The sequence below is a fragment of the Sapajus apella genome, unplaced genomic scaffold (assembly GCF_009761245.1).
Source record: "Sapajus apella isolate SASKATOON/1434 unplaced genomic scaffold, GSC_monkey_1.0 scaffold38, whole genome shotgun sequence".
Classification (NCBI taxonomy): Eukaryota; Metazoa; Chordata; class Mammalia; order Primates; family Cebidae; genus Sapajus; species Sapajus apella.
Window position 1 is genome coordinate 20866197 of NW_022436978.1, and position 13244 is coordinate 20879440.

At 38.6% G+C, this 13244-nt stretch overlaps 1 pseudogene; it reads right to left on the bottom strand.

The window, feature by feature from the left end:
- Positions 1–12223: 12223 nt before the first annotated feature.
- LOC116565049 overlaps positions 12224–13244 on the bottom strand; it is a 29568-nt pseudogene continuing 28547 nt past the window's right edge.

Here is a 13244-nt window from a genome sequence, read left to right on the forward strand (position 1 = left end):
AGCTTTGTGGAAGCTTGGGTGGGTGATTGGTAGGCCACATTTAGGGAACTGCAGCAGTTCCATGTGGCAGGAACATAGGATGAAGTTACAGAGATAGCCAGAAGCGGGGGGAGGGGAAAGGAATATGTCTTGAAACGACAATTTAGTAGACTGGAAGTACACCATTTGGTACATGAATGTGCTTCATAATCTAAATTTACATGAAACTAATGACGAGTATAGATATGCCTTACTTTAAGCCCATATAAATAAATCTAACTCCTTCTCATTAAAAAAGATGATCAGTAACATTTCTAAGTATTCCTGTGCTACATTTAAAATGAGAAAAAAATTTACTTTCCAAAATGGATTTCTATGTCATTTTTTAAAACAAAATGCACATTATCTTACCTTTCTAAAACAAACTATATGTGTATATAGGATAATAATAATATCATAATATTGCTGATGGTAAGCACCAAATTCATTTAATCCTACCTAAAATCCCATGAGATATTTATAATTATTATTATCTCTATTTAACAAATGAGAAGATAATGTATAGAAAGTTTAAGTAATGTGGCAAAGGTCACTCAATAAATGACTAATTTCAAACTAATTCTAAGACCATTCCCTTCATTACCACATCTCTTCCTTCCCCTTGCTGTTCCATATTTAGCATGGAAGCTGGAGATGTGGTTTAGATTTATGAGGTGACCATCTGGACAGGATCCACAGGGCTCAGTCATGGACGGCAAGACAGATAGAAACACAGGGGTGTGCCATAAAGTATTACAGGCCACATTTGCGCACAGACGAGGCAGAGCTAAAGTCTGATGGAAGCAGCGAAAGTATACAGAAAGCATTCCAGAAGAAGAGGCTTCAGTCCCCCAATCCATGTAGGTGTTTGGGAAACAAGTGGAAAAGGCCTCTGGGCAGGGGAAACATTTTGAACAAAAGTACTGTGTATTCTGGGAACTGAAAATAGTTCCATCTGGTTTAGGCCTAGGCTAAGTATGGCGGAGCTGCATACATGAAACTGGAAAGGGGAGTGAGATTACCTAATGAGGGGCCTTATATGACATATGAAGTCATGGGGCAATTTATATTAATGAGGAGGGAAAGGTTATCAGGCAGTCATATGACCAGATTTGCCTTTTTAAAGATCACTGAGGAGGCAGGAGCAGGATGGATTGGAAGAGGGCAGGACTGTATAAGAATTATCATTGTAATTCAAGCTTTTAATTAGTATTCAGAGTCAATAGATATGTTTTTCCAGATATCTGGCCAGAATACAATAAGTGATTGATATATTTTCAGTTTTTAAGCATTCATAAGCACAGTGCAGTATTAATCTATCTATGCTTATCATGTTTATTACCTACAAAAGACAATGATAAAAATGTCATTCCACTGTAATTCCTCATTTGAAATCACAATGTCACCAAAAAGAAAAATAATACAATAAAATAGACCTTCAAAAATATTATAAAATTACAGGCTTAAAGAAATGGAACTAAATAAAAACAGATTATTTCAACTTGATTAATTTGCTCTCAGATTACAGAGAACTTTTAAAGGAGAAGGTCTAATATGTCAAGAAACAAGCGTGATGATGTTTTCTTGATTATGGCCAATTAAAGGCCATTACTAGATGCTGAGCCCTTTGTTCACAGAGTTTATAGAAATTCAGGTGTATGAATACTAATTACAACCATGGTGATAATAATGATGTTGGCAACTGCCATTCATTAAGTCCCTACCATAAAGTTGCTGTTTCATGTGTATGATCTCATTTTCTCTCAAGCAGGTATCATAATTTCCACTTTAGAGACAGGAAAATGGAAGCTGAAATAATTTATCCAAGATCACATAGTAAGTGATAAAGCAGGGGTTTAAATCCCAAATAAATGTTACGTAGGAGCTCATGTTCTCAAATGTTGAATTTCTACAATCTATTTCCCCCGTAGATTGGTACGTGGTAGAAAGTCAATGTTTAATAAATGTCTGCCTTGAAAATACCTAAAAATAACAGTACATGGCAACAAAAATTTCTAAGCCTAAAGGTCTTGTATTAATAGTGGGGAATAGATGGGATTAATATGCCATTAACAGAATGATATGCTATGCATAAAGAGATGAATGTAAATTTTGAAAATTCAAATCTAAAGGAGTAGACAAAAATGTGTAGTATATGGAGCTAATTTTCAGGCAGTTAGAAAACTAAGGATCAAAGGAAAGAAAAATGTAATGGGATATGCACATCAAAGACAAGGACAAGAGAGAAGTAATAAGAAGAGGAAGATTTGTGTCTGGTGGGGACCGTGACATTCCATCAGCAGATGCCTCAGGTGCTGTTCACTGTGAGAGAGAAGATCCCTCACATAACTGAACAAACTGAAATTATTCCTACCACTTCAGAATTTATGCGTTAAGCAGCAGTTTTTAAAAGCTGAAGTTATATGTGATTAAGTTGAGTCTCTCAATATTATTCAGGGTATACTAACTAAGGTAACAAACCATTTCCAAATCTAAATGGCACAAACAACCAAAGTTGAATTCTTGCTCATCTTCCATTATCTAGGCATGGAGGTTGAGGAGGACTCTGCCCATGCAGTCATTCAGTGATCCAGGCGTATTCCATTTACTGTCACCACTATCCCCTAGGACTTCAGAAGCCTGCAGCGGATCTTCCATGTCCAGTCAGCAGTGGAAGAAAAAGTAAAAGAGAGAGAGTGAGGACACTCATGTAAGCTTTTAGTGGCCAAGTATGGAGGTGTTGTGCATTCTGCTCACACTCCATTGGCCACACTCAGGCCTATGGTTCACCTAATTGCAGGGAAACTCTGATAGTAGCTTAGCTTAGCGGAATGTTAAAAATAAGAGAACAAAGATCAGTGAACAATTAGTCAGTTCCACCCTCCTCAATTATATTGTTAATTCCTAAGTGATATAAATAGTGTTTTATAGTCGTTTATATGCCCTGTAACACCTAATAGAATTTCTGGCACATAATAGTCTGTCTAAATAAGGATATATATAAGCTCTCTAGCCCATTCCTTAGCTTCGAGGCTATTTAAAGACCTTCATAGGTCTAGGCACTCTTACTTTAGAGGCCCAAACCTGAGTAATATCAAAATAACAACATATACTCATATACCATTTAAATATAATTCTATTGGCAAGATTAGAGTAACATTTAAAAATATTATTTTGAAATTATCTGACTGCTGTTGAATGGCAGGATTGATGAGAAATAAATGTATTGCATTGAAGAAGAGAAGGATATCAAGGCTTGTTAGGTAAAATAAAATGCATTATTAGTAAATTCAAGGGAAAATTGTATAGGTTGGAAATATCTTGTTAACACCATACACAATGTGGAGAAAAAAATGGAAAATGTAGTGTTCTTGCCATCAGAACAAGAGTAAGCCAAGAACACAGCTGGATTTTGACCCAGTGGAGAAGATCTGACTAAGCGTAAGCTGCACAGGTACCCTTCTGATTCACTTGGTAATTACACCCTGCATCGTAACGCTTTTACAAAGAGAAATGACCCTGCGACAGTAATAAATTAGTAATTAGACATGGAATCACACATGGACCACTCCCCAGCCCCAACCCCAACCCAGCAGGAAGATCCTGGGCTTTTGGAAGGAGTTTTTGCCCCGATGGATTAGAGTAAGAATTTGGGACATGATATAGGGGCTAAATTGGGATCTGTGAACTTGGAAACTTGTGGTGACTAGGCATATATTTTCTAATGACTTGGCTGTGCATCAATGAAGTGTTCATCCATGTTACCTCATGTATCTTAACAGCAGGAATCCCCAATGGAGGTGGGTGAAGACAGTCAAGAGTTTTAAGTAACTCATTTAAATAAAATCAGTTTTGGCCAGGCATGGTGGCTCACACCTGTCATCCCAGCACTATGGGAGGCCAGGGCAGCCAGATCACTTGAGCCCAGGAGTTTGAGACCAGCCTGGGCAACACAGTGAAACCCTGTCTCTACAAAAAATAGAAAAATTGTAGTCCCAGCTACTGGGGAGGTTAAGGCAAGAGGATCGCTTGAGCCTGGGAGGCAGAGGTTGTAGGGAACCAAGATTGGACCGCTGCACTCCAGCCTGTGTGACAGAGTGAGACCCTATCTCAAAAAATAAAAATACATTAATAAGGTCAGTTTTTATTTCTTCACAATAATTATACATACGAGGTGGAGCTGGAGGTCATTATCAAACTAACACAGGACCAGGAAACTAAATGCTGCATATTCTTACATACAATGAGAGGGCTAAATAACAGGAGCTGAGTGGTGACGCTCAGAGGGGAACAACACACACAGGGGCCTTCCCGAGGGTGGAGGGTGGCAGGAGGCAGAGGATCAAGAAAAATAACAAATGGGTACTAGGCTTCATACCCGGGTGATGAAATAATCTGTACAACAAACACAGCTTTACCTGTGTAACAAACCTGCCCTTGTACCCCTGAATTTAAAATAAAAGTTAAAAAGTGAAACCTAGTAACAGGTTGCACTAGTTACAAAATGAGAAAGTCTAACTTCCAAACTGTTATCAAGCATAAAGACAATGTTTGTGAATACAAAGAATGAGGTTGACATGTTATAAGTTATTTAAATATTTAATTGAATATTTATCGATCTAGATGTTGGTCCTTTTCATATTTTGAAGCCGGTTTACACATATTTTTCATGCCTCCAGTGTTTGCGTAAGCCCCGAGAAGCTCACAGGCCCTGGGCTCTTTGCCTATATTGCGAAAAAGAACAAATGGTCATTCTCAGCACTTGGCAACTGGGTTTGCACTGGAGCATGGCATAGGAAGACAGCCCCATTCCTTCTCCTGTGGATGGAAATCAAAGGCATTCTTGTAGAGGCTTTTGACAGATACTCAAATTCTACAAATATATTAACGTTTTACCAGATGCAAGAAGCAGTGCTGGTTCTTTGCAGAAGCCCTTACCTTCAAGGGCTTTACATTTAGCAGCCAGTAATTATTTTTGCCTGAATCAATTTTTTACATATGTTATCAAAGTAGAAATAGTTATGTCCTAACTCCATAGATTCCTCTATATTTATTTGCTGGCATCCTATTGTAAGGAACAGCTTTTCCTTCTATCTATAGATCTATCTATCATCATCTATTTATTGATATATACAGTCTGTGTGTGTATGTGTGTGTGTGTGTGTGTGTGTGCGTGTGTGTGTAAAATCAGTATGTAGTCATGGATTCTTAAATTACTCCATCAGTTATTGTCTATTTATTTTGATACTTACACTGTCCCAGATGGAACCAGGGGTGCCTCTTTAAGGTGGCTGCCGGATCCCTTTGTCTTGTCCCCATATAAGCACTTTTTTATTTTTCAAGGAGCTCTGGATCTTTTTGTTGTACTTGTTAAAAATAGATTTGGGTGCTAGTAGTGCTCCTTGCTAATGGGCTTTATTGTTTCCTTTAAATAAAGCAAGCTCACACACACACACACACACACACACACACATTTATATTGAGATTTCCCATTCCAACCCAAACTTCACAGGGTTCTTCCTTTACTATCTATAGTCCATTAGTTTTATCTTTCTATGGTAAGACACTTGGTTCCTAAGAATATCAGTATGTTTACTTAGTTACTTGGTTCTACAATATGCAAAAAAGTCTCAGATGTACCATCCCTCTAAAAAACAAATTTATTAAGAAGAGTTCAATATTGTGTCAATTTTTATTTTCTTTGGCTTAAGAATAAACAGTGAAACTACTATTCATGAAAGTCACTCAGATTAATTGGGTTTTGTTTGTTGAATCCTCATTCAGGCTCACTACCAAATTTTGAGGTCTGAATAAATCTCTTTTTCAGCTTATGTCACATTCTAATGCTGCCTTCCCAAACTCTCCTTGTTAGGTTAGGTTCATCTGTTAGATGGTCTTATAGTATCCTTTGCTTTTCCTATACAGAACTTTTTTTTAAAAATTTTATAACTCTATTTTTAAATTATACTTTAAGTTCTGGGATACATGTGCAGAAGGTGCAGGTTTGTTACGTAGGTATACATGTGCCTTGGTGGTTTCCTGTACCCATCATTTAGGTTTTAAGCCCCACATGCATTAGGTATTTGTACTAATGCTATCCCTCCCCTTAGCCCCAACCCTCCAACGGGCCCTGATATGTGATGTTCCCCTCCCTGTGTCAATGTGTTCTCATTGTTCAACTCCCTTTTATGAATGAGAATATGCAGTGTTGGTTTTCTGTTCCTGTGTTAATTTGCTGAGATGGTGGTTTCCAGTTTCATTTATGTCCCTGCAAAGGACATGAATACATTCTTTTTTATGGCCACAGAGTATTCCATGGTGCATATGTGCCACATTTTCTTTATCCAGTCTATCATTGATGAGCATTTGGTTCCAAGTCTTTACTATTGTAAATAGTGCTGCAGTAAACATATGTGTGCATGTGTCTTCATAGAATGATTTATAATCCTTGAAATTAAATCAGAAATAAATAAGTCATTTGAAACCAATGAGAACAAAGATACACATACCAGAATCTCTGGGACACAGCTAAAGCAGTGCTTAGAGGGAAATTTATAGCCCAAATGCCCACATTGGAAAGCAGGAAAGATCTATAATCAACACCCTAACATCACAATTAAATGAACTTTTAATTTTCAGTCTTCATCAGAGTTTGCTATTTCACCCAGTATACCATAGTTTCAAAAGAACAGAAATCAATGTCTGCCTTATCACCTCTTATTAAAATGTTTTAATATAAAAACATTTAATACATTTTATATTTAAACATCTATATGCATTTATAATACATTTAATATTAAAACATTTAATACTTTTAAAACATTTAAGATGTCTTAAACATTTTAATACATTTAAATATATTGAAACACAAACTTTTTAATAATATGCAGGTATTAAAAATGCAGATATCAAAAAATGTGTGTTGAATTGTTCCTAATAGTTGATACAGGAACTTAGAAAAAAGTGATAAATTATAACTTACCTCTATTGCTGCTCTGACTGTTCCACCCTTTTCCTTTCCTCTTCTGCCGGCAAAAAATACTGTTTAAGATTAGTTGAAAAGTATTTATTAAGAATCATTTATTAAGCATCTAGTGTACATTTCTTGGGCTCTGAAATACAGAGATCATTCAGAGGACTAGGATCTCGTGCAAACGTGTCGTCTAGGGACATAAGGAATCTTTTGAGGTCACTCAGGGCTCCAGAAGGACTTGGGCAGATGTGTTTCTACATCTGTCTGTTTAAAAGGTCATGCTTTTGTTTGACTAATAATCTGTACATTTTCATTCTCACTTTTTAAAGCTAATTCTGTCATGTTTGCTCTCTCTTCAGTGTTTCAGTGTAAAAATAAAACTTCTCACTTGAGCCTATGAATTAGGTTCTGTGTAGTGTTGCAAAAATCCATTACTGACAGGACTGCAAATAAATCAATGTAAATAAATGCAAATAATTTTCTTAAGGTGGGTCTTGAGCTATGTGACATCTAATTTGTACCTTTGAAATGAAAACCATGTAGCCAATGATTAAATATTTTTTTCATTATGTCTTACTAAACAATGAAGAGGAAACAAAGCAGTTTCAACAATGGTGAGAAACTCTTCACAAGGAATATAGATGAAGTAGTAAAACAACTGGTTGATGTGATTTCTGTCACGTGCTTTCCTCTGTTGCTCCTGGACTTTTGGGGCTCTGTACCATCTTTCTTCATGCCCTAAATCAGATCATTGCTTGTTTCTGTTGAATTCTCACTATGCAATTGAATAATATGTTTGTAAGTCTCATTTTCTTCATCACTAAAATGATGATGCATTTTCAATATATTTGTGGAAGATTTAAAATTGTGTACAACAATGTTCTTACACTGTGCCTGACGCATACTGAGTGTAAGTAACTCAGAGTCATTATGTGGATTCTTCTGTCTGTGCACAGACAATTATTGAGTGTCTATTATGAACCAGGTGAGATATAAATTAATGGTTAGATACAGTTCCTGTCCCTTATCAGGGCATGGCAGAGGCAGAATAAGAAAGGACAAACCTAAAATTACTCTTAGCAGTGAGGCAGAGAGAAGGCCAGCCACAGCTGTTGAGTGGACAGCAGAACACGGCACCACACTTCTAGCAAAGTCCTCTGGAGGATGCAGTGTATCAGAGATTCAATGTGGGTAAAACCTGGGATACAAAAGAGGGGACAGAGCCTACAAGCTCCAGGAATGGGTGCTATTCTTAGAGCCAAGTCTGTAATTCAAGCCAATCTGATCTTTCCACAGACACAAAAGTCAGCAGTCATTGTCCTAGGCCTCAAGACAAGGCTCAGGTCTCTGGTAGAGATAAGCATGAAAAATGCAGCACTTGGACCCACACAGCCTGAGATCTTCAGCAAGTTCATTAAGAGAGTTTCAGCGGACAGAGAACAGAAGAGCTAGTTAGCAGAACTGGAGTATAGAGAAGGGCCGAAATCCTGAGAATTAAGTAGAAGATGGACCAAGACTACAGTTAAGGAAGTCATAAGTTTGATCGATGGTGAGATAATGGAAATAATTGAGTTATAAAGACTCACGTGAACCTGAGATTTTGCCTAGGAACGAGCTTCATTCATGATTTCAGGGATACAAATGATCATGAGACATAGTGAAGCAGGAGAAAACTGGAATCGTCAGGGGGTCTTCTGGGTTTTTTTCCTGCTCTATCGGGCTGTGTTCAGAGCCCAGATTAATAGATGAGGTCTCTAATGAGTTATGCAGTTAATAAATTTATGTAGGAACAGCTGTTTGGGCCATGAAACATCTCCATTTTATACTCAGTTACGTACTTTACTTGATATTTTCCAGGATGCCATGTCTCTAAATCCATAGATTCCAGGTATGCTTGCCATAAATAGTATTGTAACAGGTATATCCTGCTATAGATGAGGTCTCTGCTGCTAGCAAATACCCATTACTTTGTCTGCTGGGAAGTATTATCTTAGCTTATTTACATGGCTATTTGACCAGGTGAGCTTTTTCTCTTTTCCCCCTGGAAGTGTCCTGTAGATGAGAGAGAATGACTTGAAAATCTTCTATTTTAACTATTTACTTCCCAGATAGCAAGCCCAAAGGGTTGGCATTGAGTCAAATTCCTTCCTTCCTGAAATTTGCATTAATTTTGGAACTTGACTTAAGACTAGAACTAGCAAGTGGAAGGAGGGCAGAGCTGGGGAGATCTCAAGGGGCTTTTGTGCTTGTCCTATGCTCAATTGTGATTAAGCATACTTTGTATCATTAAGGTTTGAAGGAGCCAAACAGACATATAATGGATAATAAATGAGAATGCCTTGAGTAGATGGAAAAGGGGAGGTCAAGCGAGTTGGTGCAACCAGAGCAGGCTTTGCAACCTTCTTTGTTTTCCTCCGCTTTTAATTTGACCCTTTCTCTCAGCCTGTGATGTCATGAGAGTGGTGTCTGCAATCCACTGATGGGTGAAGTTTTGCCCACACAGTCAAGGCTCACTCGCCCAAAGTCCAAAACAGAAGGATTAAAGGTAAAAGAGGAGATAACTACAAGAGAGGATATTAACAGGTAGGTGGTTTCCAGGTCTTGAATGATCTTGACTTAATTTATCATTTATACGTAGCTCATTGTCAAGCCTGGAGACCTTTCCTGGTGACACCTCATACCAGCTGGAGATAATTTTTAGCATGATCATGGCTCCTCGGTCATGGTTTCTTATGAGCTATAAGACACCCAAAAGAAAGTAATCAAATTAATTTCCTTCTATGTTTATAATTGAGTTTTCCTTCTTGTCTTTTCTTTGTCTGTAATTAACAACTGAAAAAGAACTGGAGATCCTGCTATTCACCTTAATGAAAAATATGCAGAAAGGGAGAAAAGCTAGGCAAGAAAAAATTGATTGTGTCATTAACTAGCAATTACGCTATGAGCCTGCCTGGCTTTGCATCTTTCAGCATGATGGGCTTTGGTATTTTGTACCAAAATACTGAACAGAACTTTTTAAAACTAGGCCATCAGATATTTAGAGCTGATGATAGTAAGACTGGGGAAGTGTTCACGGAAGGACTGTACAGCTTCTCTGGAGTCTTTTGGTAAATAATGTGCACAATGAATCATCCATTACCTTGCAACATTTTGTCTACTGTTGTCTTAAAGCGTTATTTAAACCTGTTTTATTGTTTTCTATATTTCTTTGATTGTATTTGTCTTGCCAACTGAATTTTAAGTTTCTAGTGTACACAAATAGTATAGGTGCTCAATACATATTTTTTTATGTAATTTGCAGCTCTAAGGGACCTTGGAAAAATACTTTAAAAATTAGTTTCTATGGTATCCCATCTCTACTAAAGCACCTTTAAGAGTCTATAAAGACAGGTCAAATACAATTGTAAAAGATAATTTAAATTTCCTATTGGTGGGCATTCATTATTTTCAGTTTCATTTTATGAGATTTTATAATCCAAAAATAACACTGGGCTTAAAGAGAAAGAAAGATAAAGAATATTATACATAATTGAAAGAAAATTACAACAAAATAAAAGTTCTTGAGTACAGTTTGAAATAGATTTTAAGAGAATGGTTAAAAAATTTGCTAGTCTTTTAATAGGTTTTAATTTTTTATTCCTAATCTACTGTTATAAGTCATACCGGGAAAATCTTAGGTCCTTCCATATATTAGTAATACCACCTACATGAGTCAAGTTTCAGTTTGAAAAACAGATATGAGTAAGTTTGTCCCCTAGGGTCTCATAGTGAACGATCCTCAAAAGTTTGTCCAGAGGCCTCTGCTAGCTTCTTGCATCTGCTCATGCTGCCACCAGAGACTACTGGCTTCTTCCCTTTCACCTCCCAAATCAGCCTTAGTGCTTCTCATCATCAGAATTGTACTCAGGAGGCTCAGGATTCTGGGAAACACAGTCCTGACTTTTCTGACTTTGGACTGTGATGTGGAGGCAGTGTGGAGGACTGGCAATGCCCCGGAGACCACAGATCACCTTGCACACTATCTGTCTGTCATTCAAATGTTTTTGAAAGTAGTTACAATTCACAGTTTTTATGTAAATATTTATACATTTGCTTCACGGATACAGTGAACATCCTCTTCAGATAGAAAACAGGCATTTTTAGATATACATCCGAGGTAATTCAAAATGACCTTTCTCACAGTTGAGAGTAGCACTCTGGGGAAATATAATACTTTTTTTTCTTTATCATCAAAGGCAGCACTGACACTGTGGAACACCTTCACAGAGCACGCTTTGCTTTTTGCTTCATGCTGTGAGAGTTTCGTGAACTGTGGTGAACTCTGTTTTGTTATGTTTTGCTGTCACAAACAAGACTGCAGCACCGTAATGGAAGGGAAAACATTTTTACCTTCTCTTTGTTAGTAAAAGTTTAAGAATGAGTGCCATAATCGGTTATCAATGCCATTGTTGAGTCAAGAATACTTCGAAAACAAAATTTATGGTTGATTTGCAAACTTCTTTTAACAGCATATGAATTATTATCATGGATATAATTATTAATTATCGACTTTTAGAACTCTTCTAATATGCCAGGAAAAGTGTACTCTGTGTGTAATTTTAAAACTGTTGCTCTGTACCAGGTGTTAATACCCATTTTATAGATAAGGAAAATTGAGATTAACATCACAGACAATAAGTGACATGTCCTGGGAAAGACTCTCCAGTGCTCCTGCATGAGCATTTACAGCTAAGAGGAAACGTGCAGAGAGCTAGCCTAAACTGCATTTTTTAATTTCAGTCAACTAAAAGCTAAAGAGCCGAAGGATCATGCCTTTGGTTACACTGCTAGCAGCAGAGTTGGAACTATGACCCAGATACAATAGCCAGGCTGGAATAAGCCAGGCTGCAGTGACAAACAGCCTGATATCTTAGGGTCTTCAATGCAACAAAGGTTTGTTTCTTTCTTTTATAAAGTCTAGTAGGGGTCAGCCAGTCCCACCCCATGGAACATGGTATTCTCCATCTGCTTTAAACTGCCTCAGATGGAAATGATGCATTCGATTCCACTGGAGAGAATTATTCAAATGATCTTGGCTGTGTGTGGTGGCTCATGCCTGTAATCCCAACACTTTAGGAGGCTGAGGTGGGCAGATCACCTAAGGTCGGGAGTTCAAGACCAGCCTGGCCAACATGGTGAAATCCCTTGGGAGGTCCTTTCAGTCCTGCAGACTCCGACAGCCGCACAGCCTGCTCAGATGGGAGTCTCCTTGCTGTCCCTGCTGGGTGGTGGCTTTGCCGACTCTTTGCCTACCTTCAGCTGCTTTTTAGCCACCTTCAGCTCGATGACACCGTCTCTGGGTGGCTGGACGGCACCCCCGTGCCCCTCGGGCTCCTGGTGCTCCTGCACCTGCTGCTTGGCACCTGCATCTGGAGCAGCTTTGTGATGGCTTCCTGCTCCTCATGAATTGCTTGATTCAAATGATTGTTCTTTATTTCCAGCTCTTCATTCTGTCTCTGTAAACCTTCCAGAATGATCTGCAACTCCTCATCCTCACCCTCGCTCTTGCTCTGGGAGGAGTACTCCTCCGTTTCGCTTCAGCCGTGCTGCTTGCGACTGAATTTTGGCAGTCTCCGCTCGGAGGCGTTCGATCTCTTCTTTTTCTGACACAATCTGCCAGTGCAGAAACTGCTCCACAGCCAGGAGCTTCTCCTGCGCAGTCAGGATCTTATTCTCCTGAGCAAGGGAATATTGATAACTTCTTCATTTGCATTCATCTCTTCTCTGGAAACATCCTCTTTTGAAAGACTGGCTATCTCTTGTGAAATCTTGGCTTCACACTCCTGTCATTTAGTTTCTCTCAGTTTTCTTTTGAGAGCTGTCAAAATTCTTTGTACTTCCCATCATCTTTCTTCTTTAGATAAATCCTTTATCCCACCTGCAGATCTCGCTGTAAACAATTCAAAAGTAAATCCTGTCTCCGGATTTCCAACGGGACGCCCACCTGGGTGTCTGGCAGCACGGACATCATGGCTATGTTAGACCATCACAGAGGTTTCATCATCTGCTTTAGTCCCACATTTACAAAGAGCTCTTGCACATGTGTCAGTTGCTGGTCTGCACAGCTGAGCTGAGCGCTATAGGACCAGTTGCTGGTCTGCACAGCTGGGCTGAGCGCTGTAGGACTCAGTTGCTGGTCTGCACAGTGGGGCTGAGCGCTGTAGGACCAGTTGCTGGTCTGCACAGCCGGGCTGAGCGCCGTAGGACTCAGTTG